We start from the raw sequence: 25,454 nt of genomic DNA, 5'->3' as shown, positions 1-25,454 counted from the left end.
CAAAGTTATTTTTCTAGTTAAAGCTACATCTTTTCAGTGTTGCCAAATCTTCAAGGATTGGAGAGAACATTAGCCCTAAGAGACAGTAAAGAATTAAAGAATGAAAATTAGTCCAACTAATATCTACAAGTAGGTGTAGTTATGTATATATATATAAATGTATAAAAATACTTACCAACTTGCTGAAGTCCTCTTCCTCTTCTGGAAAACACCTGAAGCTTGCCGGAACTGGAACTATAACTGTAAATAAAAGATAAAAGACTTAAATACATCTTTTTCCACATAAGGTTGCAAGGTAACACCAAAAATGATCACTAAGTAATGGTAAAGAGTATTGGAGAAAACACATGATAGCATTATTGAGTAATCAAGTGTCTTACATTAACAGAGTCATTGAAAATCAGAAACCGTTAGGAGGAAACCTTCAAGAGAATAGACAGCCACGTAGTTGAGACAGGTAATTGCAGTGGGGTTTAGTTAAGACTAGAATGTAGGAAAAGACTGTATGAGAAATATTAATGTAGATCTGTCTTGCAGGAAGGATCCTACCGAATTGAAGCAGTCCTGTCTGGTGAAGCAAGACGTGGCGTATCTCTTTTCTTACAACTCCCCTTTCCCCCCTTGGGTTGTCCGAGTATACATATAAATATCATGTGTGTGCTGTGCTCGGATAACTAAGCTGGGAATTGTGGAATTGTCATCGGCTCCTGCGGAAGTCTAGCCATTTTGGGACAGGTACTTGACACTTTTCTGTATGGAACTTGCAGTCTCAAACCATTTTTTTTTAAATATCTGAATTATTGCTGATAAAATGTCAGTGTTTGTTAAATATCTTGATATTGTCTTGACATTCCTTGCTGTTTGATAATATTAGTCTGATCTTGTCATTCTTACCAGTGTAGTCAACATGACTTCTTTGTGCCAAAGATTGTAGACATGTATTTAACTCTGCTCTTTCTGAACCCTGCTATATTTATGGCTGAGGATATCCTCTTTTGTAAAATCTTTGTTTCTCCTTTTTAAACCGTTGTTCCTTATCTGAAACATCTGAGCAGTTTTGTCTTGTTCTAAGGAATTCTCCGTAAAGCATGCTCTTGATAAGGGTTTTGCAATGAAAAATCGTCCCATGTATTACACTCTTTGTTGCTGTTGGCTTCCTGTAAAGTGTCATTTCTATTTGATTATTTTGAATGTATACTCGTGCATTAAGTTAATGAATTTGAGTTGGCTTAACATTGTATGTAAATTCGAGACCACATTCATTGCCACTAATTTGATGGGACTAAATGGGGAACTCATCCTTGGAGCCATTCTAGAACAGAAACAGATTATCTATGTATCTCAACCATACTACTATTTTCTAAATGTGAATCACACTGTTCATTCCAAGCAACTTCTCGTTCCCACCGGCCCATTGTCAAATTAGCATAACTTGATAAAAATGAAACTCCCATGGTGATACCTCACATTCGATGGAATATATGATGATAGAAAATAAATATTTTGTTTTTGAGACAGAGTTCCATCATTTCAAGTAACAGCCTAGAATATTGTGTCTCGTTGATGTTTCTTTGTCTCAGGAAATATTAAACCGCCTTAAGGCACTCTCATGTTGGATTGATGTCTATAGTGAGACTACCTCAGTGATGACTAAAAGACAGTCCTGTTGATATTCTGCCTCAGCTATGATTCTTAGAAAGTCACCAGTGTCTTTCATGTATGAGCTGAGTGTGGTTACTTACCATTGGAGCTATTTAATGATCAACATATATGGAGACATTTTCATATAATGATACATATCCTGATGATATAGTTCTACAAGGTGGGTTCTCCAATGTTTTGTGGATCTTAGGTAGGAAGTAGATGGTTGGGATTATTGGATTGTCAATTTGACAAACAAATAGCATTCAGCAGAGATTCATCATACCACATCTTCACTTTTTCATTTCGTGCCAGTATAATTTTGTTAAGGGGATTTGCTTTCACTTTTTCCTTCTGATAATTGGCGGTAAGCCTCATTGACATTGTCTTGTCTGTTCATAATCATCATGCTCCCTCCTTTATCTGCCGGTTTGATTATCAGGGGGTTTTCATAGGCAAGGTGTTTTGGAGTATGTCATTCTCCTACTGTCAGATTTTAGTTTTTATTCCTTTCCCTTTTTTAGTTCGTCCAAATCTATTAACACTAATTCATAAAAATTGTCAGTTTTATTTTTGGGTGTTAGTGCAGGGCAGAACTTCGATTTGGGTTTAACATTACTGTATCTATGTTCATTAGTATCGATATCAAGATGTTTCAATATTTCTACCTCCGTGAAATCTGTGTCTTCTAGATTGTACATGAGGGCAAATAGAGTTTTTAAATCTGATGTCTGTTCTATAGAAAGGTTGGTATTCTGTGGTGTATTTCCACTTTCTCCTTTTCAAGTTTCTGTTTGAAGAACTGTGTCACTAATTTGTACTTTTGTATAAACAAAACAAAACAAAAAAAATATATCTATATATATATCTATCTATATATATATATATATATCTATATATATATATATTATCTACTGGCGGTCGCCAGTAGATAGTTATAGTTAGGACCGTGTTTCCATAGGAAATCCGCAACATTCTATTTAGTATAACTTTGGCGCCGGTTGACGAATCCTCGCGAAATATTCAAAATAGGTGGGGCGCTCCGCTCCGCTCCTAACCTGAAAGTCTCGGGGGGATTCGTCAAGCGGGGGCTGAGAAAAAAGGGGGGTCCCAAAACGCGTTTTTCCCATGCAATTTTCCATAGGGACCTTTAGTCCAAGGTACAGCCCGGACGGCTGAACAGAATTACTTGAAATTTGGCAGGGAGGTAGTCTTCAGCTCAGGGAAGTGCCTTTTGCAGGCCTGGTGTCAATCTGTTCAGTAGTTCCTGAGAAAATCAAAAGTAAAATCATATATATATGTGGGCGGAGCCTAACCACACATCTCATCCTGAGATCTGATTGGCTGTCAGCACTTCATCCAAGAAGTGTTGGCAGCCATCTTGGGACCAATATACATGATAGCACATCATTAAAAAGCATTGCAGTTAATAGAAGGTTTAAAGACTTTAGTTACATTATAAATCATTTGTTGATGGTACCATACTCATTTTAGGAATTGTGGTATGTTCTAAGGTGATTTCACCATGTGAAAAAACCTTCTGCTGGGATATCATGATTGAGAGAAAAATATTTTCTCATGCTTTTCCCACAGAGGTTTGGAAGGTGATCTATAAGCTAAACTGAGAGCTTATTTTCTGTAAATTCACATTATCTTTCTCAGTCATGTGAGAATTAAGTCTGACATTCTCAGTAAAACATGTACATCCAACAAGGGCAGAGACTGTCAGTTGATTCCTTTGTGTTCTACTGCAGCTTCCCAGAGTGTTCCAAAGAACAACTAGAGCGCTAACAGTCCTACTTATGATAAACGTATGGCACACCTGAAGCCATCTTGCTTGGATTAAAGTGGTAACTCTTAAAACATTTAATTTAAAAAGGAACAAACTGAGGGGGTTCATTTTTCCATAAAAAGTATGATTAGTGCTGCAGAAAGAAAAATTAGGGCACATTTTGAGTGACTTCTCAAATCCTCTTCTATTTCATTAAAAAATTCTGACATGCAGACTGAAACATGCACTTTCAATACCAGCAGCAGTTTTCCCTGGTGAGCAGTAGCTTTACTACAGTGATCTAATGAGCAAAAAGAGTGCTAACATTCTGAATTTATGGCAAATGTGTGACACATCTGAATGCCTTCTTGATGGAATCAAAGTAAAAAAACGGAAAGTATTTCCTACTGAGGAGACTTCAGTAAATGAGGAAATTAGGAAACTTCATAACAAATAAGTCTCCCAAGATGGCCACCAGAGACAAAAGAGCCCAAGTGTAGCCCAAATATCACCCAGATGTAGCCCAAGTATAGCCCAATGACAGAATGTCCCAGAGTGTTCTTAAAAACAACTAGAGCGCTTACTGTCTTCATTATGACAAAAGTATGGCACACCTGAAGCCATATTGATTGGAATAAACTGGTAACACTTAAAACATTTTTTTTTTAATTTTTGTTTATTCAGGTCAGCAAATACCGAACATTACAGTTAAATATATGCAGAGCCATGGCAAGAGCAGGCAAATTACTGATACAATTTAGCACTGTAACGTAGCATATAAATACCAATCAGTGTTTTTTTTTTACACCTAAAGTCGCCAACAAATAAACCATAACAAAAACAAACAATGGTACAGATGGAAGGCATCAACACCCTAACAGTTCGCACTATCGAATGATGCACGACTCCTGCAGAGGGGACAGCACGTTCGGAGAAGATCACAGCTAGAGTAATCACGTTTGGACACACACCCCAACGAGACGGGACCTTGGTGGGCTTCCTTCCCGCCTCCCGCCGACCCGGGGAGCTATCCACCCTGTCGCTCCACCCCGCAGTCCGCGAGGCCCAGCTGCACCACCCCGCCATCTGACCACCCCCCACCGCTTACAGTGTCATCCAGAGCTCAGCGGCACATGCGACCCCTCACACACCTCCGATCAACCTTAACCCATATCATCAGATATTTCACCAGACAGTGAACCTGTGGCTCGTGGGGATTCCGCCCTCTCACGGGACCAGTGCAGAAAGGGCTCCCAGATGTCCCTAGGTCGGGAAGTGACCGGCATAGATTCCCAGTAGCATTCGAGTTGTGTGTTGCCATATGTAACGTCTGCCACCCAGTCCTCAAATTTAGGCAAGCACCTGCGTCCCCAACGTACCGCCACCTGTCGCTTAGCATAAAGGAGCAACATCGCATGCAGTTTCCTAGCTTTTGGTAGAGTATTTTTGACATAACCTAGTAGCCCCAGATGTGGAGACGGCGTGTCGGCTCTATGGAGGATTTGGTTAATAGCTACAAAAATGCTCGACCAGTATTCCTCCAGGCGGGGACAGCTCCACGCCACATGCAGAAAAGTGGCATTTTCAGCCCCACACTTCCAACAAGTGTCGTCTTCCCTGAGGCCCATACGGTGCAGCAGCCGAGGTGTACAGTAGTATCTGTGTAGGAACTTAAAATGTATTAGGCGCAACCTATAGTTAGGCGACAATTCCTTCAGTTGCCCACAACAGAAGGTCCACTGTTCGTCCGAAAGAGGGGACTCCAATTCCGCGTTCCACGCGTGCAGCGAGGACGGCACCATAATGGGAGCTTGCTCCTGCATACAGTTGTATAACCGGGACACAAGTTTTTTGGGGGAAGCCCTTGACAGTAAATTTTGCAACGCCTGAAAATGCGGGGGCTCCTCTGGGAACAGAGGCCAGAGCGCCTTGCAGGATTCTTTAAGCTTATGAAGCGCGAACGTGTCCGCAAAAGTCTCCGGTATCTCAGAGTCCTCCTCTACAGGAACCCCAAAGGTGCCGTCGGGGTAGATGTCCGCGAAAGTGCGCAGAACTTTTCCTCTAATCACGACCTCCCCCCCGCTGTCCTGCAGGCAGGGAATCAATGGGTTGCCCCTCAGGGGCACAGCAGGCGCATACAGGAGAGGGAGACGTGCCCTCCTCCGCAACTCCCGCCACGACCAGCGGAGCAAGGCCACCGTGTCAACGTCTCCAGACGGGCAGGGCGCCTTCACGTATAATGCCACGCTAAGGGGCAATGGAGCTGCCACCGCCCTCTCCACCGCCACATGCGGCTGGCAGGGGGTGGGGAAAACCCAGAAGTGTAGGAATTGTGCCTGCGCACATAGCGCGTACAGCGCCATGTCTGGAGCCCCCAGTCCACCCTGCCTCAACGGGAGGGTGAGCAGTGCCCAGGACGATCTCGCCTGGCCTCCGGCCCAGACCAGCGTCAACAGCAGTGAGCGCACCCGAGCATGGAAATGCGCAGTCAAGGGCAACGGCAGATTCACAAAGAGATATAGGAATTTCGGGAGGACTACCATCTTTGCCAGGGCTATCCTCACAACTAAAGATAGGGGGAGCTTATTCCAGATCTCGATCTTCCCCTCCAGCCAGTCTACCGCTCTCCCATAGTTCATTGTCCACAAATCACTCAGGTTGCGACTAATCCAGACCCCCAGGTATTTGACCGAGTCCGTTTCCCAGCGCAAGGGATAATCCGAAGTTACCTCCGGGGTGGCATCCGTCAGAGGGAACGCAACAGACTTGGACCAATTGATAGCTATTCCGGCCAGACCCTCGAATCTGACAAACTCCCTCAGCAGTGGATCTAGGTTTTCAGCGGGGTCAGCAACATATAACGTTACATCATCCGCATACAAGGATATCAACAGGCTGCGAGAGCTAAAGCCAATACCCAGGGCAGTGTGGTGCTGACGGACCCGAGCCGCCAGAGGCTCCATGGCGATGGCAAATAGCAGCGGGGACAGGGGGCACCCCTGCCTAGTCCCGCGAGATATGCCAAATGGCTTGGATATCAGCCCGTTCACTCGCACTCTCGCCCGTGGGGCTGCGTATAAGGGCCGTATTAAGTTTATGAAGAGAGGGCTAAAACCCATTCTGCCTAGGATCCGAAACAGGTAGGGCCATTCAAGCGAGTCAAACGCCTTTGTGGCGTCGAGAAAAATAACCGCCGCCCGGATGGAGGGGTGTAGGTAGTGCAGCACTGAGAATATCGTTCTTAGATTGTGCGACGTGGCGCGGCCGGGGACAAACCCCGATTGATCAGGCAACGCCACCATGGGCAACAGGGGCTGAAGCCTGTCCGCAATCAGTTTAGCGTAGATTTTAACGTCTACGTTGATGAGGGATAGTGGGCGGTACGAGTCGAGCAGCTGGCTATCTTTGTCCGGCTTCAGCAACGTGATTATCAGCGCCTCCCGCATCGAGTCTGGCAGGGAGCCCGTCTCCTGGGCCTCAGCGAAGACCGAGAGGAGCCTAGGGGCCAGTTCCTCAACATAGGTCTTATAAAAACTAGTGGTCAACCCATCGGGGCCGGGGGCTTTGTGCGCCGGCATGCTCTTAATCACCTGCGCGACATCCTGAACAGTGAACGGGACATCCATATAGCGACGGTGATGGTCATTGAACCAGACAATGGCAATGGAGTCTAGGAAGACGTCCAGTGATTCCGGGGCTGTAGTTTGCCTGGACGTATAGAGGGTCGAGTAGAACTGAGCGAAAGCAGTCAGAACTGCATCATGTCCTAACCGGAGTTCACCTGACCCATCTCTTATGGACGCTATGAAATCCGATCGCGCACGCGGGGAGATGAGCTTCGCCAGGGTTCTGCTAGGTCTATCACCTTCCCCATATCGACGGGCCTCCGCCTGCCGTCCCAGGAACTTCACTTCGCGCTGCGCCTCCTCGCCGAACTCCAACAGCTTAGCTTTCATCTGAACCGCCAGTGCGGGCGACGGGTCAGTACAGAAACTTGCATCTAAGTCCCGCAATTCTCCCTCCAACCTGCGCAGTGTGCCGCAGATTGCCCCGAGGACCCCCGCTCCCCTAGAGATGCACTGGCCCCGGATCACTGCCTTAAATGCATCCCAAAGGGCCGCCTCTGTTTCCACCGTACCCGCGTTGATATCGAAATAGCGCACAATATCCTCTCTAATTTCCTCCGTAAATACAGAGTCGGTAAACACGTACGGGGGCAGCCGCCAGGAGAACGCGCGAGCAGGGGCATCAGGCATCCTCACCACCAACAGGCATGGAGCGTGATCAGAAAGTGACCGGGCCTGAATATCCACTCCCTCCGCCCAGGTTGCCACATCCTGCGAGACCAGCCAGTAGTCCAGCCGGGACCAGGCCGCGTGTTGGCTCGTAATACACGTCCCTACAATATCATCCGGGTGCCTGACTCTCCATATGTCCGACAGCAACCCCTCCTCCATGATGTCAAGGACTGCCTGTCTCGCTCTGGTGTGTGTTGGACCTCCCGCCCCCCTACGGTCCACCGCATCTACCAGTGGTACATTAAAATCCCCTCCGAGGATAATCGTGGAGCAGTCCATTAACAGTATCCGTGCCCATAGATCCCGGAAGAAGTCAGGATCATCTACATTGGGTCCGTACACCGCCGCCAGCACCATCTCCTTCCCCTGCAACACTCCGTGAGTGATAACGTAGCGCCCCTCTGCGTCCAAATGAGTGCGGTGTTCCTTCCAATCCAGCCCTGCTCTTATGAGGATTGCCACCCCTCTAGCATAATTAGAATAAGCGGTGGAATGTACCCACGCCTAGCGTGAGCGCTTCAGTCTAGGGGAGGGGGTGGACCGCACATGCGTCTCCTGCAGGAAGCAGATATCTATTTTGTGTCGGGAGAGGTACCCTTGCATGAGCCGAGCTTTTTTATAGTCCCCGAGTCCCCTAATGTTCCATGTTAATATCCTAACGCCTGCTATAACTCCAGCCATGTTGCTTGTAAGTTTCCTCCACACCCATCTACAAACTGCATCTCTCTCCTAGTGTTCAAACAGGGCCATGCATAAGGGAGCATCCTAGTGATCTGCGAACATACACTTCCATCGTACCAGAACCAACATAACTCAAACCAACCCGCTTTCCCCCCCCACCCCCCTCCCTCACCAACCCCCCAATCAGGTTGTGACAAATCCCCCCGTGGATCACGCAACGCGTGATTGCAACTCAAACTTTCCAACATTGGGATGCACCCCATGGGGCGTGGTGCACCAAGCGTACTCCCCCGTCTGCACAGGGTGGCTGCACAATGTAACCCACCGCTTCACACCAGCTGAGCCCGCCCCACACGGATCCAAGCTTATACCTAATCGGGAGACCTTGCCAAGAAGGAACAATTCAGCAAGTGCAGCACCTTTAACATTTGCAGGCCTCTCACACCCCCTTAGCAACCAAAAGCTGTGTACCAGGAACAACCATAGGCGGAGCGGGGCTGGCATCCCACCAGCCAGGTAGAACACCCCACACGGATCTTACACAACACCCCCTCCCTCCAGGGTCAATCATTGTCACTTAAGCGCCCTTCGTCCACCTCCGCCTGTGGCGGCTTGCGCCTAGACGCAGCCCCCCCAAGTTGCTTGGCGTACTTCAGCGCTGCCTTCGCCTCTGTGAAGTAGTGTGTGGTACCCTCGTGCGTCACCCTCAGTTTCGCTGGGTACAACAGTGCATAAGGGATGGCAGCCTGCAGCAGCAGCTTCTTAGCAGGTAAAAATTCCTTCCGGGCCGCCTGTACCAAGGGAGTGAAGTCCGGATAGAAGGAGATGTTATTCCCTTTGTGTATAATTTTCCCCTTTTCGCGAGCAAGGCGTAAGATGAGGTCCCTGTCCTGGAAATTCAGGATCTTCGCCAGGATAGGACGCGGCGCCGCCCCCACCGGTGGCTTCTTACCGAGCGATCTGTGCGCCCTTTCTACTGTGAACACCGGGGAGAGCGCCGGATCAAAGAGCTCATGGAGTAGTTCTGTGACATACAGTTCCATCTTTCCAATGTTCGTCGTCTCTGGTATGCCCGTGATTCGGATGTTGGATCTTCGGGACCTCGCCTCTAAATCATCTGTTTTGGCCCGGAGGAATTCCAGTTCTTTTTCCACTGCCGTGAGTTGTTTCTTGGTGTCATGTCTGAACTCGCAGCAGTCAGCGTGCCCACTTTCCAGGCTGTCCAATCTAGTTTCGTGCGAGTCAACCCGTTGTTTGACGGAGTCCAACTGGGTAGCCATGGCATCTAGCTTGGTATCGATGCTCTTGAGACTCGAGCGGACCTCCAGCATCAGCGCTCGGTAGTCTACCTCCGGCTCTGCCCCGCGTGCGGAGGACTCCGCCGCCTCCAGGTCCGCCGCCTGCTGCTTGGCCTGACGCTTATGCTCAAACGTGAGCCTGGACTGCTTCGCCTCGTTCTTCCCTCCCATGACTATGGGACAGTGCCAGTCGAGTACAGCAAGGCGGCCTCACGGCCAGAGGACGGCTCCAGAGGCCCCGGCCGCTATCCAGGCAGGCCAGTCACCCTCTCCCAGGGCTGTCGCTCCACCGATCTCGGGTCCACAGGGGCACAGGCGATGCCACAAGCGCTGTCGAAGCGGGACAGGAGGGCAGGATCTCTAGGCCTCGCCGCAGCTCATCCGTCACGGCCGCCAGTCGGGCCGCTCCAGCCCATCCACCGCAGGGCGCCGCACGCACAATTCTGCATGCATCCGTCGGCGAGCAGATCAGAGCCCCAAGTTCGCTAGTGTGGCCGTTCCTTCACAATGAGGCCAGGTGCGCGCCCCGTATGTGCCCTCACAGCTTCGCCTCGGGATCCCGGCGCCAGCCGCCCCCTCAAGCTCACCTCATGCAGTCGCTGGGCTCCACAGCAGCGTGTGTGTGGCGGCTCGGGGTCACCAAGGATCGGATCCAGCCGCTCGCAGCCAGGGAGCGCCGTGTGTCCGCCTCCTGCAGAGGCCACAAAATGGCGGCTCCGCCTCTCGCGTCTTCTCTCACCGCGCCAGCGGCAGCCGGGATCAGCAACGGTGCGCCCAGAGCAGCACCCGTAGAACAGCGGTCAGGTCTCCGGGCGGATCCGCTCCACTCGGGACGTTTTGCGCTCCGACCGCGACCTGCAGTGTGGGGGCCACAGCTTCCCCGCTCGCCTCAGGCCCACGCAGCCTCGGTCTCCAGTAGCCGCTCCAGCCGTCCCCGGCAGCCGCAGCGGCAGCCTCGCGTCACAGGATCTTCACGCGCGGGACGCCAATGGGCATATCTCAGTCCCCCGGTCTCGGCCAGGCATCAAATTGCAGTAGGTGCTTCACTGAGCTTTGCGGCGCCTCCCGGAGTGTGGATCGGGACTCCCAGTGCGGGCGGTGCAGGATTACTTGAAGGATTAATAATGCAGCCGGCGGAGCTCGCTCACAGAGCGGCCATTTCGCTGCCCGGTTGGCCACGCCCCCAACACTTAAAACATTTAATTTAAAAAGGAACACAATGAGGGGGTTCATTTTGCCATAGAAATTATGATTAATGCTGAAGAAAGAAAATGATGGCACATTTTGAGTGACTTCTCAAATCCTCTTCTATTTCATTAAAAAATTCTGACATGCAGACTGAAACATGCACTTTTAATACCAGAAGCAGACTTCCATGGTGAACAGTAGTTTTACTACAGTGATCTAATGAGCAACTAGAGTGCTAACTTTCAGAATTTATGGCAAATGTGTGACATATCTGAATACCTTCATGATGGAATCAAAGTAAAAAACTGAAAGCATTTCCTACTAAGGAGACTGCAGTACATGAGGAAATTAGGAAACTTCATAACAAATAAATCTCCCAAGATGGCCACCGGAGACAAAAGAGCCCAAATGTAGCCCAAAATCACCCAGATGTAGCCCAAATATAGCCCAATGACAGAAGTGTGCAAAACACTTATTATTTTGTGTTTTTGCAGTGTTATATAGTGCAGACTTGTCAGGTATTGGAGTGCTTTATATGAGCATTGGTTACATCACACAAGAACAAATTAATTTTGGTTGTAGACATGGGGAGACTAAGTGATTTGACCAGAATCACAGAATGTCGAGCTGAAGCAGAAACTCCAACCTGGTTTCCCGGTTGCAAAGTCTGCAGTTCTGGAAGTAACACCACATCCTCTCCCCTTAGTGCAACATTTAATCCAGTGGTCAACTGGATAAAAAAACATAAAGATAACAAATAATTTAAAAGTGCTTTGTCGCTATTTGAAAACTCAGAAAATATGTCCTTATTTTAGTCTTTTAGAGCACTAACCATAATTTTGATGCCAATAAGACCCTCTCATATATGTAATTTCTAAAGGAAATGCTCTAGGTATTACAGTTGTGATTACATCAAGATGACGTCAGGCGTTCAACACTTTTGTAATAAATATAGAATGTTAGCAATCTAGTTGTTCATTAGGATACTGTTGAGAGGCAGAGGCCAGGGTCACGGACTCTGAAAATTGAAGGCAGGTAGGAGGGTGCAAAGGCAACAATTTAACCACACTGAGCAGGCAGGAAGGGCCGTGGCAGCACAACAGACTATGGAGGGCAGTGGAAAGGGGGGCAGGGGCAAAAAACCAACAATACAGGACTTGCAAGAGAGGCTGTGGCAATGTAATAGACCACTGTGGGCAGAAGGAAGAGGCAATGGTAGTACAACCATACATGCCAACAGACCCGATTCAGCCAGGAAACGTCCAATGTTTTTAAGCTCAAATGGGCTTTATTTGATCTGTCTCCTGTTTACAATCTCCTCTTTTTCAATGTAACTCAAAGGGGAAAATCAATACCCCAGTTTTTTTTCACAATCTCCCTCTTACCAAGCTCAAAATGTTTGCAAGTATGGTACATTGGATCATGGAAGGAAATGGGGTAGGGACATGGACTTGGATAACAGAGGACAGGAGGGACATGGAGAGGTGCACCAAACTGACCCTGCAGGGCAGGCATCAGGGTTTGCAGCAGCACAATACACCACACAGGGCATGCGGGACGGGAGTGCAGCACAACAATCCATAGAAAGCAAGAGGGAGGGGACAGGACCATGCACATGGACAACAGAGAACAGAGGGGCAAGAGGCAATGGTAGCTAGCTGACCATAATGGACAGACAGGAGAGAAAGCTGCAGCATAACAGACCATAAAGGGCAGGAGGGTCGGATCAGGGGCATTACAATGGAACAGACAAGCCAGGAGGGAGGGAGTAGGGGTCTGCACATGTAAACAGAGGGCTGGGGGCAAGGGGGCAGGGCAGGAGCAGCAAGATAGCCATGGAGGTCAGGCAGGATGGGCACTAGAAGCAAGACACACCATGAAGAGCAACAGTGAGACTGTGATGGAATACACACAGACCATGGAGGGAAGGTGGGAGGGGGTCAGGGGCAGCTAACTGACCACACAGGGAAGGTGGGAGGGGCCATGGCAGCACAGAAGACCATGCATGGCAAGTGGGAGGGTTAGTGGCAGCACAATGGCTATGATGGGCAAGAAGGAGGGTGCAGGGGCATGCACAAAGGACGATGGAGGATAGAAGGGAGGGTCAGGACCTGTGCACAGACAAGAAAGTTCAGGGGAAGGGGCCTCACAACAGACCGCACGGGGCAGGCAGGAGGAGCAGTTGCAGCACAACAGACCAGGGAGGGCAGAAGGGTGTGGCAGTACAATGGACCATGTAGGACAGGAGGAAGAGGATGGGGGTATGGCATGTGGACAGGCAGGGTGGAGGTGGCAGGGACAGGTTACAGTCATCTGACAATGCTAGGCAGGTGGGAGGGGAGTGGCAGCTCAACAGAACACTCAGAGTAGATAGGAGTGGCAGGTCCATGGAACATGGTGGGCAAAAAGGATGGAGCAGGGGCATGCACAAAGACATCGGAGGGCAGGGGGAAGGAGAATAGGGGCAGCAAGCTAAGCACAGAGTTTAAGCAGGAGGTCAATGATGGGGCATAGAATTGGGCAATGGAGGGCAGGGGGAGTGGACTGGTACATCATACTAAATTGAGGGCAGTGGCAGCACATCAGACCATGCATGGCAGGAGGGAGGAGGCTAGTCCATGGATTCACACAACAGAGGATAGGGAGGAGGGGGATGGGGCAGCAAGCTAACTGTTCAGAGAAGGCGGGTATTAGGAACTTTATTGTTTTTAAAACGTGTGTCTGTGCGAACTACTTAAAATATGAACAAGTATGCAGCATAATCTCACTTATATTCAGGAAGAAGAGGATGTTTGTGACTGTGACTCCGGGCTCACTTGGCAGAAACACCCCCTGACCCTCCACCCCCTATCGCAAAATGTAATGCCCGTGAAAAGGGTAGGTGAAGACAGTGTTATATAGAACATAGTCCTGAGAGCACGATTGAAAATGAAAACTAGATATAGTGTATGGTATAAACTATGCACCAAAAAGTGTGATATAAGATGAACCGGGCGTGAAATATAATATGCAATACATTGTGCGCAATGACAGATTCATTGGAGAGCGCGAGATAGCACAGGCACTAGTGCGTGTTATGCGATATGCGCCTTGGAGTGTAATATGCACAGGGCAGTGTTGTGTAACCTAACTAGTTTCTAAAGTTGTAATATAAAATATGTGCTGGGGAGTGTAACGTTGCATATGCACTGTGACAAAGATATGGATCCCAGATTGTAATATGTATGGCATAGCACTGTGCGTTATAACATAGGCATCGAGGAAGGCACGTTAGATGGGGCAATATAACCCGTGCGAAGACAAGTGTGGCATGACATATTCACGGGGTGGTGTTACAGTGCACATGGGCTAGAGAGTGTCATAGCATATGCACTAGCTGGTGGAATACAACACAGAGGTGTGTGGCACTCGGCAGGCAATGGTGAGTGTAACACAGCATTGGGCTCTGCCAGGAGCGCGCTGTGACTCTCAAGTGATGTTCGTCCCCTTTCCAGAGAGTAAAATAAAAAGTATTACACATCCGGCAGTGGATGTGTGTTTTATTAACCGTGAGGGGGGTTTCTTCCATAGTTTTGGCAAATTTTTGTTTAATCCCCTTTGAATGGCTTGGTGTGCATGTGTATTAAATGTGCCCGTCAATAGCTACCTATGTTTGTATAAATAAACGACAAGAGTGTCTACCGGGATTAGGCACGGTAGGGCATCAGACATGTCAGAGCTTCACTAGTGGTGTAAATACATTCCACGTGGATTCATTGTATGCATAGTCGCCTTTTAATGAATATCACGCAAATCGTCATGGTGATAAGTACGTACAGTTTGTCCAGCATGTCCTAGGTGTGTCTATAAATATATATTTTTTTAAAATAATAAAAAACAGTGGCCGGCCCTAGGGATTGGGGTCAAAAAAATATAATTAGGAGACAGGCCCTGGAGGATGGGGTCATGCTATAACCTATTGTTGTTGTTGGTGCATCTTCCTTATTACTGTTCTGTCCCTTGCTGCTCAGCCATGAATGATGTCACTTGGAATGTTGAGGGTGTGGGACTTGAGGAGATGGCAGTTGGAAGAGATGGGCTGAGCAGCAGGGAGGCTGCTCCTGGTTGGGCTTTATATGAGCATTACATGGACTTTGTGACTTAACTAATAAACCTACAACTTGTTCTATGTGACCTGTCTATGAGACATCATTCATCTTTACAGGTCATCAGGGCCAATAAATTAGAATAAGAAGGGGAACCACACAGCCCCCCTTCTTAAAAAATTAAAATAAATAAAAGACTGGCATCGTGCCGGAGGCCACGCCCCCTCCTTGCAGCACTCTGCAAACGCGCCCCCTGGCGAGTTGTAAGTTGGGGAATTAATTCCTCTTCAATACTGAGGGTCCCTGAGGGCCAACTAGCCCAACAGGCATCTCCAGTATGCGCCAGGGAGCTGCGCTGCAGACAGGTGTTCTGAGGCCAAGCCCCTTTTTACACCTCTCTGCAACGCAGCTCTGTGGTGCTTACTGGAGGTACCTAGTGGTCTAGTTTGACCCTAGGGACCCTTAGGATTCAAGGGGACTTAATCTCTCAACTTAGAACAGCCACAGGGCGCGTTTACACAGTGGTGAAGGGAGGTGACGGGGCCTGAGGTGACGTGTGCAAACACGCACTATGGCACATTTTAAATTGGGGATATAATTTCCCTTCAATACTGAGGGCCCCTGGAGGCTAAATAGCCCACCAAGTGCTTCCAGTAAGCGCCATTGAGCTGCATTGCAGAGAGGTGGTCCAGGCCGTGCCACTTTTTATACCTCTCTGCAACGCAGCTCTGTGGCACTTACTGGAGGTACCTAGTGGGCTAGTTGGACCCTAGGGACCCTCAGGATTCAAATGAACTTAATCTCCCAACTAAAAACGGACACAGGGCGTGTTTACACAGTGGTGAAGGGAGGGGACGGGGCCTGAGATAACATGTGCAAAAACGCCCTGTGGCCTGTTTTAAGAGGTAGTTTTAACCCCCCAGCCCTATTATATACTAGGGGCTTACAGAGGAGGTCATGCTAATCACAAGGGGACCCCAACGCATAATGTTCCCTAGTGTATGTAGGTGTTTTCACTGTATTCTAAGAGTCTTTTAACATAACACTGGCTCTAGGACTGGTTAGTCAGACTCAGTTACCACCAGTATCTGTCTGAAAAAGTTGAGGGTACAGGATGATTTTGCAACAAGGATTCTTTCTGCTCTTCTTTTTGTTCTTTCTGCACGTTATCCTTCTTCCTGCACTTTTCTTCGTCTTTGAGGACTTCTGTTGCTTCTTTCTGCACTTCTTTTTTTTCTTTCTGTGCATTTTTTCTTCTTTCTTCACATGTCCTATCTCTGTAGGCATAGTTAGAAATTAGCATTTAAAAAACCTTTGAAATTCACAGAAAAAACCATAGGTTTCAGGCACGTTATAGTTAGGAATTAGCATTTAAAAAACCTCAGAAATTCACTGTAAAAAACATGGGTTTCAGGGGTGTTATAGTTAGCTGGACTTTTCACTTGTACAAAACCATTGAAATTCCCCCGTTATAGTTAGTTCAGCTAACTATAACTCGCGCGCCCGCAATGCACTGCTGATGACGTCACATATTACATCACTCATGACATGGTCAGTGACATCACTCATGACATCACTGATGACATCTCAAATGACATCACTGATGACATCATCCTTGTGATAGAGTGGCAGACCTCCTCTCACCCTAATATAACCTTTGATACACACATTCAAAAATAGAGACTAAAATTTTCAAAACAATGGACATACCAATACCAGTTACAACAACCTCTTCAGTAATTCTAAGATCCACATACACATCCACTCATTCACCAAAAGTCCTATACAGTCACTCATACATGTACTCACTCATCATATGTATTCATACACCTATACATCCTGTTACACAATGCCACTCATCCATAGACTTACTCACACACATAGTCACTCATGCTAATAAAGAATCAAACATACATTTACTTGCATATACAGTTATACACACACCACCACACTTACTTCTACGGAAACTTACACATACTTAGTCTTTTAAACAATCACTTATAGAAACACATACTTATTCATACAGGAACTCTTTCAATCTCTCACTCTCACATATACTCACTTATATACACCAATATTCACATATACTAGTTTAAAACATATGTAGTTACTCATAAAGACACTATTGAGACAGTCATTCACTCACTAACACACCCATACACACACTCATCCACCCATACAGTTCTGCACACATGCTGTCTTCAACACATACAAACAGTGAGTCACTCATTCATGCACCTATGCACCATGTAATACCCCCCCACCGAACCATGCAGACACTCAGACTGATACTCAAAAAAACAACTAATAACCTATATAGACACCCATGTAGCTACTCACCAACCCATGCAGCCACTGATACAGATATTTACATATTTAAACATTACTCACTAAGCCATGTATTCACTATGATACACTTAATCAGTCAGTTACACAATCAATTTTTCAAAAACAAATCATCCATTTAGACACTTATATACCCATTTATTCTTCCATCATTGTTTAGATATACATATATAAAACATATTTAATTTTCAGAAAAACACACATTCACTGGATGATGTCATCAGTGATGTCATCAGTGATGTCATTTGAGATGTCATCAGTGATGTCATGAGTGATGTCACTGACCATGTCATGAGTGATGTAATATGTGACGTCATAAGCAGTGCATTGCGGGCGCGCGAGTTATAGTTAGCTGAACTAACTATAACGGGGGAATTTCAATGGTTTTGTACAAGTGAAAAGTCCAGCTAACTATAACACCCCTGAAACCTATGGTTTTTTCAGTGAATATATATATATATATATTCACTGAAAAAACCATAAGTTTCAGGGACGTTATAGTTACTTGGACATTTGACTCCAGAGAAATTATAGTTAGTTGAGCTAACTATAACTCGCGCGCCTGCAATGCATTGCTGATATTACATCACTCATGACATGGTCAGTGACATCACTCATGACATCACTCATGACATCTCAAATGACATCACTGATGACATCACTGATGACATCATCCAGTGAATGTGTGTTTCTGTAAAGTTTAAATATTTTTCATATATATCTATGCCAAGGCCTATCCAAGAATAAATTGGTGTAAAAGTGCCTGAATACATTATTTAGTAGATGCATGACTGACTCTATAAGTCACTGATTGAATGTATGTTACTGAATGCATAGATTAGTGACTAGACTGTGTGAATGTCTCTCTTAGTCTCTCACTTGGTGTGTAAGCAGGTGCATGGCTTGGTGAGTAGCTACATCAGTGTGTATATGTGTTTTTCATTGATTGTATGAGTATCTGTATGGGGATCTGACTGTCTATGTGGGTGAGTGGGTGGTGTCTGACTCTGTGCATACATGTCTGAATGGCCGAATTACTGGTTCTATAGATTCAAAAGTGCATCTCAGAAGGGCTGTATAAATAGCTGAACAGGTGTGTTGATTAGTGAATTGATGTCTCAGTTGTATATATGTGAGTAACTATATATGTTTTTACACACTTTATGTGAGTGTTGGGGTGTATAATTGACTACGTGAAAGACAGTGATTGCAAGAGTGTCTACATACACGAATGTGTACATGTATTAGTGATTGTATAAGAGAGTAAGTATATGATAGTATCTATATAAATAAGGAAAGTGATGTGTGTATAAATAAGGCAGGTGTGTATATATCTGCATAGGTGAGTACATAGGTATATAATTGATTTTTGGCATGACTGAATAGATGTGTGAGTAACTCTATGGATCAGTAGCACTGTGTAAATATATATATACGTGTATGAGTGGATATTATACTGATGTAATGATGAGTGACACCATGTATGAGTGACTGTATCAGTGTATATCTGGCTCACAATATATAGATAAGAATCAGTGGATGGATATCTAGTATCTGGTATTGGTGTGTCTATGCTTTTTAAAACGGTAGTCTGTATTTTAGAGTGCGTCTATCAAAGGTTATATTACAGTGTGAAGAGGTGTGTCAGACTATCACGTGAATGATGTCATTAGTGATGTCATCAGTGATGTCATTTGAGATGTCATCAGTGATGTAATGAGTGATGTCACTAATCATGTCATGAGTGATGTAATATGTGACGACATCAGCTGTGCATTGCAGGCGCGCAAGTTATAGTTAGCTCAACTAACTATAACAGGCGAATTTCTCTGGTTTTATATGAGTCAAATGTCCATCTAACTATAACGTCCCTGAAACCTATGTTTTTTTCAGTGAATTTCTAAGGCTTTTTAAATGCTAATTCCTAACTATATTGTCTGTAAAATCTATGTTTTGTTCCGTGAATTTCGAAGGTTTTTTAAATGTTAATTTCATATTTTAATATTTATAAAACCTATATTTTTTCAAATTGTTTTTTAATAGTTTGCAAATCTATCATCCTTTTTTTTAAACTTTACAAATGATGTACTCTTTTATATCTTCCCCACAAGATATGTATATATATTTTTATTTTTTTTAGAAAACTACAGTCCCGTACTGGTAGTCTACCAAGCTCGATCAACACGCAAATCCTATCCACCACATTTAAATGATGCGCATTTCATATCCTACGGGTTTGTGGCACGGCATCCCGCCTAACAACATGTACATATGAGGTCACGCCAGCTGCTACTTTGGTATGCGATGGGTAAGCACTACCAAGCTGCGCGCTACGTCATGTACGTATATGGCCACGCCCGCTGCGTGTTGCGTATGCGGCAAGTGCACGCTGCCATGCCCTGTGTTACATCATAGACGTACGATGTCGTGCCGCATACGCCAGTCCCTCATTTTTTTGTCTCAAAACTATATCTAAAAAACTTTAAAGTGTATATGAGAGCAAGCGATAATTAAAAATATTTTAAACAGTTATATATTTCTAACTCTAATAAACTTATATTATAATAAATATTTTCTCAAAATCACATCGGGTGCGGTCTCATTGCGCACTGGCTGTGCGATTGCCATGTAACCATAAATAAAATCATTTCATTAGTTCATAACATTTCCCATTGTAACAGTTCGAAAATGCTACCCATTTTAGCCAATATGCATTTCATGAGACACACCTCTTCTGCTTAGAGAGCTTTGTTCAAAACTTTTTGTAATATACACATATCTTACACTACACACAACATGCAACCATCATTTTCATCAATTTTCATGCTCTGTAAAGTAGCCTTCCACCTATGATACCCATACACCTAAAAGTTACATTACCGAAATGTTCTCCAATACCACAGGTAACATGGTTCAATACGCTGTCCACAACACAACGTAATATAGTACGGCCCAGAGACATTATCATGCATAGATAATGAACACACGGACACAGATATATAGTGGAAGTGAATACGGGCACGTATGCTCGACTCCTTTTCATTACCACGGTTACATATCCAGTGACATCTGTGCTGGATGTGTGCGGTAAGTCTAAACCAGCCTTCAGACAATGGTTGCTGCTAGCATCAACTACTACAGTAATCATTGGATCACACACTGAGATTCAATATTAAAATAATCAATAATTTATGCTGCAGTAATGTAGGGACAGTAGATGTGAAATAATACAGATATAATTCTATTGTAAAAGAACAACAACTTGTGGTATACTGAAACACAATCAATAGATCTGAAATAATACACAAAAAGATTATATCATAAAGCTCCATCAGTTCTAGTGCACTCACATAACCACATCAAAAGCATTCAGCATGTGCACAGCCACCGATAATGCGTCCTGTAGACATCCCGTACTAGGAGCAATATCTGTTGCCATCAACACTGCATCATCTGCAATACCGACTCAATCTGAATTAAGAACACTGCTGTCTCCAGTGTAGGCCATAGAGAGTGGTCACAAAGGACCCGCAGATACGTAAAGTGACTTCACCTACCCATTTTGTCGTCAGCGAAGCAACAAAAAAGAGTGTCCAAAGCCTACAATGATACATATGCATGGTGCAGACAGTACAAACTGGAGCAATGTCTTTTTCTACAGGACTACCTCATCTACAATAGCGACTCAATCTCAATTGTGAACACTGCTGTTTTCAGTGTAGGCCAGAGTGAGCGGTCATACGAGCCCACAGCCACATGGCATTCACTTAAGCTCTACAGTTTGCAATACACAAACAAAAACAAAATGTGTGCAGAGCCTGCAAGGATGCATATGAGTGGTGCAGACAGAGCGCACTGGAGCAATATCTTTTCCTACAGGACTGCATCATCTACAATACCGACTCAATGTCAAATGTGGGCACAGAAGTCTGCAGTATAGGCCAGAGAGAGTGTTCAGCATTGACTTGACCTCTACAGTTTGCAATACACGAAGCAAAAAAACATGTACAGAGCCTACAATGATGCGTATGAGTGCTGCAGACAGAGCACACTGGAGCAATGTCTTTTCCTACAGAACTACCTAATCTACAATAGCGACTCCATCTGAATTCTGAACACTGCTGTCTGCAGTGTAGGTCAGAGAGAGCAGTCAGCAAGGACCCACAGCCACGTGGCATTGACTTGAGCTCTACGGTTTGCAATACACGAAGCAAAAAAACCTATGCAGAGCCCGCAATGATGCTTATGAGTAGTGCAGACAGAGCACACTGGAGCAATGTCTTTTCCTACAGGACTGCATCATCTACAATATCGACTCAATGTCAAATGTGAACACTGAAGTCTGCAGTATAGGCCAGAGAGAGCGTGCAGCAAGGGCCCACAGTCACGTAGCATTGACTTGAGCTCTACAGTTTGCAATACACGAAGCAAAGTAAATGCGTGCGGAGCCTGCAATGATGCGTATGAGTGGTGCAGACAGAGCACACTACAGCAATCTCTTATCTCACAGGACTGCATCATGTACAATAGCATCTCGATCTGAATTTTGAACACTACTGTCTGCATTGTTAATTAAAAGCAGTACTCACACACACAACCATCAATACTTTTTCTCACTCCCTCTTTACAAAATAAAACAACATAAATTACAGAGAACTCTACAATGAATAAATCAAAACAATTCGAATTAGGATTTCATCTCTCCACAGTCTACACTATTCACTGTTCCTTTGGACTTCCAAGATAAATTTGGTCATTTCACTAAACCTATAACTGATATAAAAAAACTTCTTGAAGCAAGTATACTAAAACAATATTGTGAATGTTTCAATAGACGTTCTATTTAACTACTGGATTCTGTAATTAAACAATCACCACGCAATCAAAATTGTGAACCCTGCGAACTGCAGTCTACACCAAATCCAGTGTTCATTCACAACTCACAGCCACATACCGTTGGATTCAGAAGCAAGGAGCTGGTTGCACCTGATCAGACGGGGTACACAAAAATCATCACAGACTTTAACTTATGACATCCTCAATCATAGAATCAAGACCCCATTTCACTGTTTGTACCTGCTGCACCGCGGTGTATTCCAGCAATACCAGTCAACTAAGCCCAATAACCATGTGCAGCACTTAACTACAGAAGCACAGAATCTGATGCACCTCCACAGATGGAGTTGTGTGAAAAACCAGCAAGAAGTAATATCGGACATCGTCCATTGTGTGATCAAGACACCATTCCACTATTGGTACCTAGAGGTGGTTGCACCTCATCAGAAGCTATACACAAAAATCATCACACACTTTAACCTCTTGCGTGCCCCGCCCTTTCCCCGCCCTGTGCCGGGCTTTCTATTAGCGGGCGGGGTTCATGACGAGATGGTCTCGTCATGGGCACAGCGCAACCGCGGCCCAAGACGAGACCATCTCGTCATGGGCACTGAAGGGGTTAACTTCTGACATCCTCAATCATAGAATTAAGACCTCTTTTCACTGTTCGAACATGCTGTACCGCTGTGTACTCCAGCAACTGCAATAAACCATGCCGAATAATCATGGGCAGCAGTTAACTACAGAAGCACAGAGTCTAATCCACCTCAACGGAAGGAGTTCTGTAAATATTAAGCAGAATGTAATATCAGACATCTTCCATTTGTGGAATCAAGACAACATTCCATTGTTGCAACCTAGAGTTGGTTCCACCTGGTCAAAGGGAGTACCTTCATCTCCACTCTCAGATGCAGTTCTAACATAATCCATTATGGCATCAAGACACCATTCCACTCTTGGGACCCAGAGTTGGTTGCAGCTGGTCAAAGGGAGTACCTCCATCTCCACTCGCAGATGCAGTTCTAACATTGTCCATTGTGATATCAAGACACCGTTCCACTGTTCGGACCTGCTGTACTGCGGTGTACTCCACCGACTGCAGTCAGCCAACCCCTATAATCATGTGCAGCAGTTAGCTGTGGAAGCACAGAGTCTGATGCACCTGAACGGAGGGAGTTCCCTGAAAACTCATTAGCAGGTAATATCGCACATCATCCATTCTGGGATCAAGACACCGCTCCACTGTTGGGACCCAGAGTTGATTGCACCTGATCAGAGGGGGTTCACTGAAATCATCACAGACTTTAATTTCTGACATCCTCAATCATAGAATCAAGACCCCGTTTCATTGTTCAGACCTGCTGTACCGCGGTGTACTCCACCAACTGCAGTCAACAAGGTCCAATAATCCTGTACAGCAGTTAGATACGGAAGCACAGAGTGTGATGCACTTCGACAGAGGGAGTTCTCTGAAAACTCAGCAGCAGGTAATATCGGACATCATCCATTATGGGATCAAGACACCGTTCCACTGTTGGGACCTACAGCTGGTTGCAGCTGGTCGAAGGGAGTACCTTCATCTCCACTCTCAGATACAGTTCTAACATCCTCCACTATGGTATCAAAACACCGTTCCACTGTCGGTACCTGTCGGTGTTACTAATATACAGAGCACTCCACGCTCCTGTGCCTCAGACTGGGCTCTGTGTGCCTATGTCGCGGTAGACAGTGTTAATCTCAGGAGCCTTCCGAGCTCGCAGACCTCGGCCCAGAACCTTCCGCCGGCATGTGGTCAGCCCTATATCACATACAGCGGTGTCGAAAGGTGAACTGTGGGGCATATATGCGTAACAGCGGCCATGACAGTTTCTGAGTACCAGCAGGCTGACAGCATCATTCACGCACCCACCTTCGCTCACAGCATCAGCCTCGTGGCGGTGTAAGCTGCGCAGACCTGGCAGACACGTTCGCCAATCCAGAAGAGAACCACACCCAAAGAAACTTGCTTTTTATTCATACCCCTACGCTAGCATTGCATACGGCGAGCCAGCCCACTTCCCTAAACATTTGGGGGGGGAGGAGGCACATACGCGCTTCCATTCCGTAATCTTCACTACTGACTGTACTATCATGGTTGCGTCCACTGTCCACTTCACTCAATAGACCATCAGTGTATGTTGACATGTACATGTCTGTGCTTTGCATACTCAAGTCTGTCCGGCACATCCCCTCAAGAGTTTGCATTGTATACTTTGATAATCGAGAATTACTTGCCACCTTCGCACAGACTTTGCTCCCATCTCTCCCCGCATTCTGCATTGTTTGGCAGAGGTACCATGCCATGTTTGCTTTGTGTACATGGCTAGCCATGGTTCCCACAGTACGTAGCGTCGTTGTGTCTGCTAGGTGTACATGCTGTTTGTCATGCTGTACGTGATTATATGAAGTAGCGCGTTTATTCACGAGCAGTGGTTTCTCCCATTTACATATCGCGTTTTATAGAGCATACAGAAGTTTTTCTCACAGGAGAAAAGTGTGACCACAATAGCAGTCATTCATTACTATCCAAGAGTGTCAAACTATACGGCGCTTCTATGCTTACAGCCCCCAATCTTGTGTCCTTTCTTAAAAGGACACAAACTCCCACAATCAGACCAACATTCACACAGCTTTCTAATGGAAGTTATCTGCTTCTCAATAACATGCACTCCTATGGAATGTGAGCTGGCATACCGTATGTTCTTGTTGTTTCAAACCAAGTAACTTCCTGTGGCAATGTCTATTCCCACCCACATAAACTAACTCCCAAACTTCAACTTGGTCTTTAATCCCTACTTTGAAAACAGATTTCATTCGACAAACCAAACTGAAAGTGCTTTTGTTCACAACAGAAGTGTCCCTCACTTCTGCAAAAGAAATTTATCGACTGCAGATACCATGAACTTCAAGTAAAATACACTCCCTTTTAAATACGAACCTCCCAGTACACTTTGTGAATTGTTACACAATTTTCAACACGTCACACTCAAGGTCTAGCAAACTGTTCTTCTTTTAATACCAGACTACATTCAGACATTCTTTCGATCATGTCTGGAATAACAGGAACAGTGCCCATAATTCTCACCCTCTTTGCGGCCATCCTATTACTAATTCTACTTCTAGAAATGGCTACGCTCTCTATGGTAACAACTATGTCCGACAGAATATGCCTCTACGCCAAGCTACAACAATACTGTAAAAAAACAGAAAAACTTTTCGGCTGCCTGCCTCTATCTATTATCGGAGCTAGCTACAACATAACATTTATCTA

The sequence above is a fragment of the Triturus cristatus genome, chromosome 5_2, assembly GCF_964204655.1.
Source record: "Triturus cristatus chromosome 5_2, aTriCri1.1, whole genome shotgun sequence".
Taxonomy (NCBI): domain Eukaryota; kingdom Metazoa; phylum Chordata; class Amphibia; order Caudata; family Salamandridae; genus Triturus; species Triturus cristatus.
Note: the sequence above shows the minus strand (reverse complement) of the source record.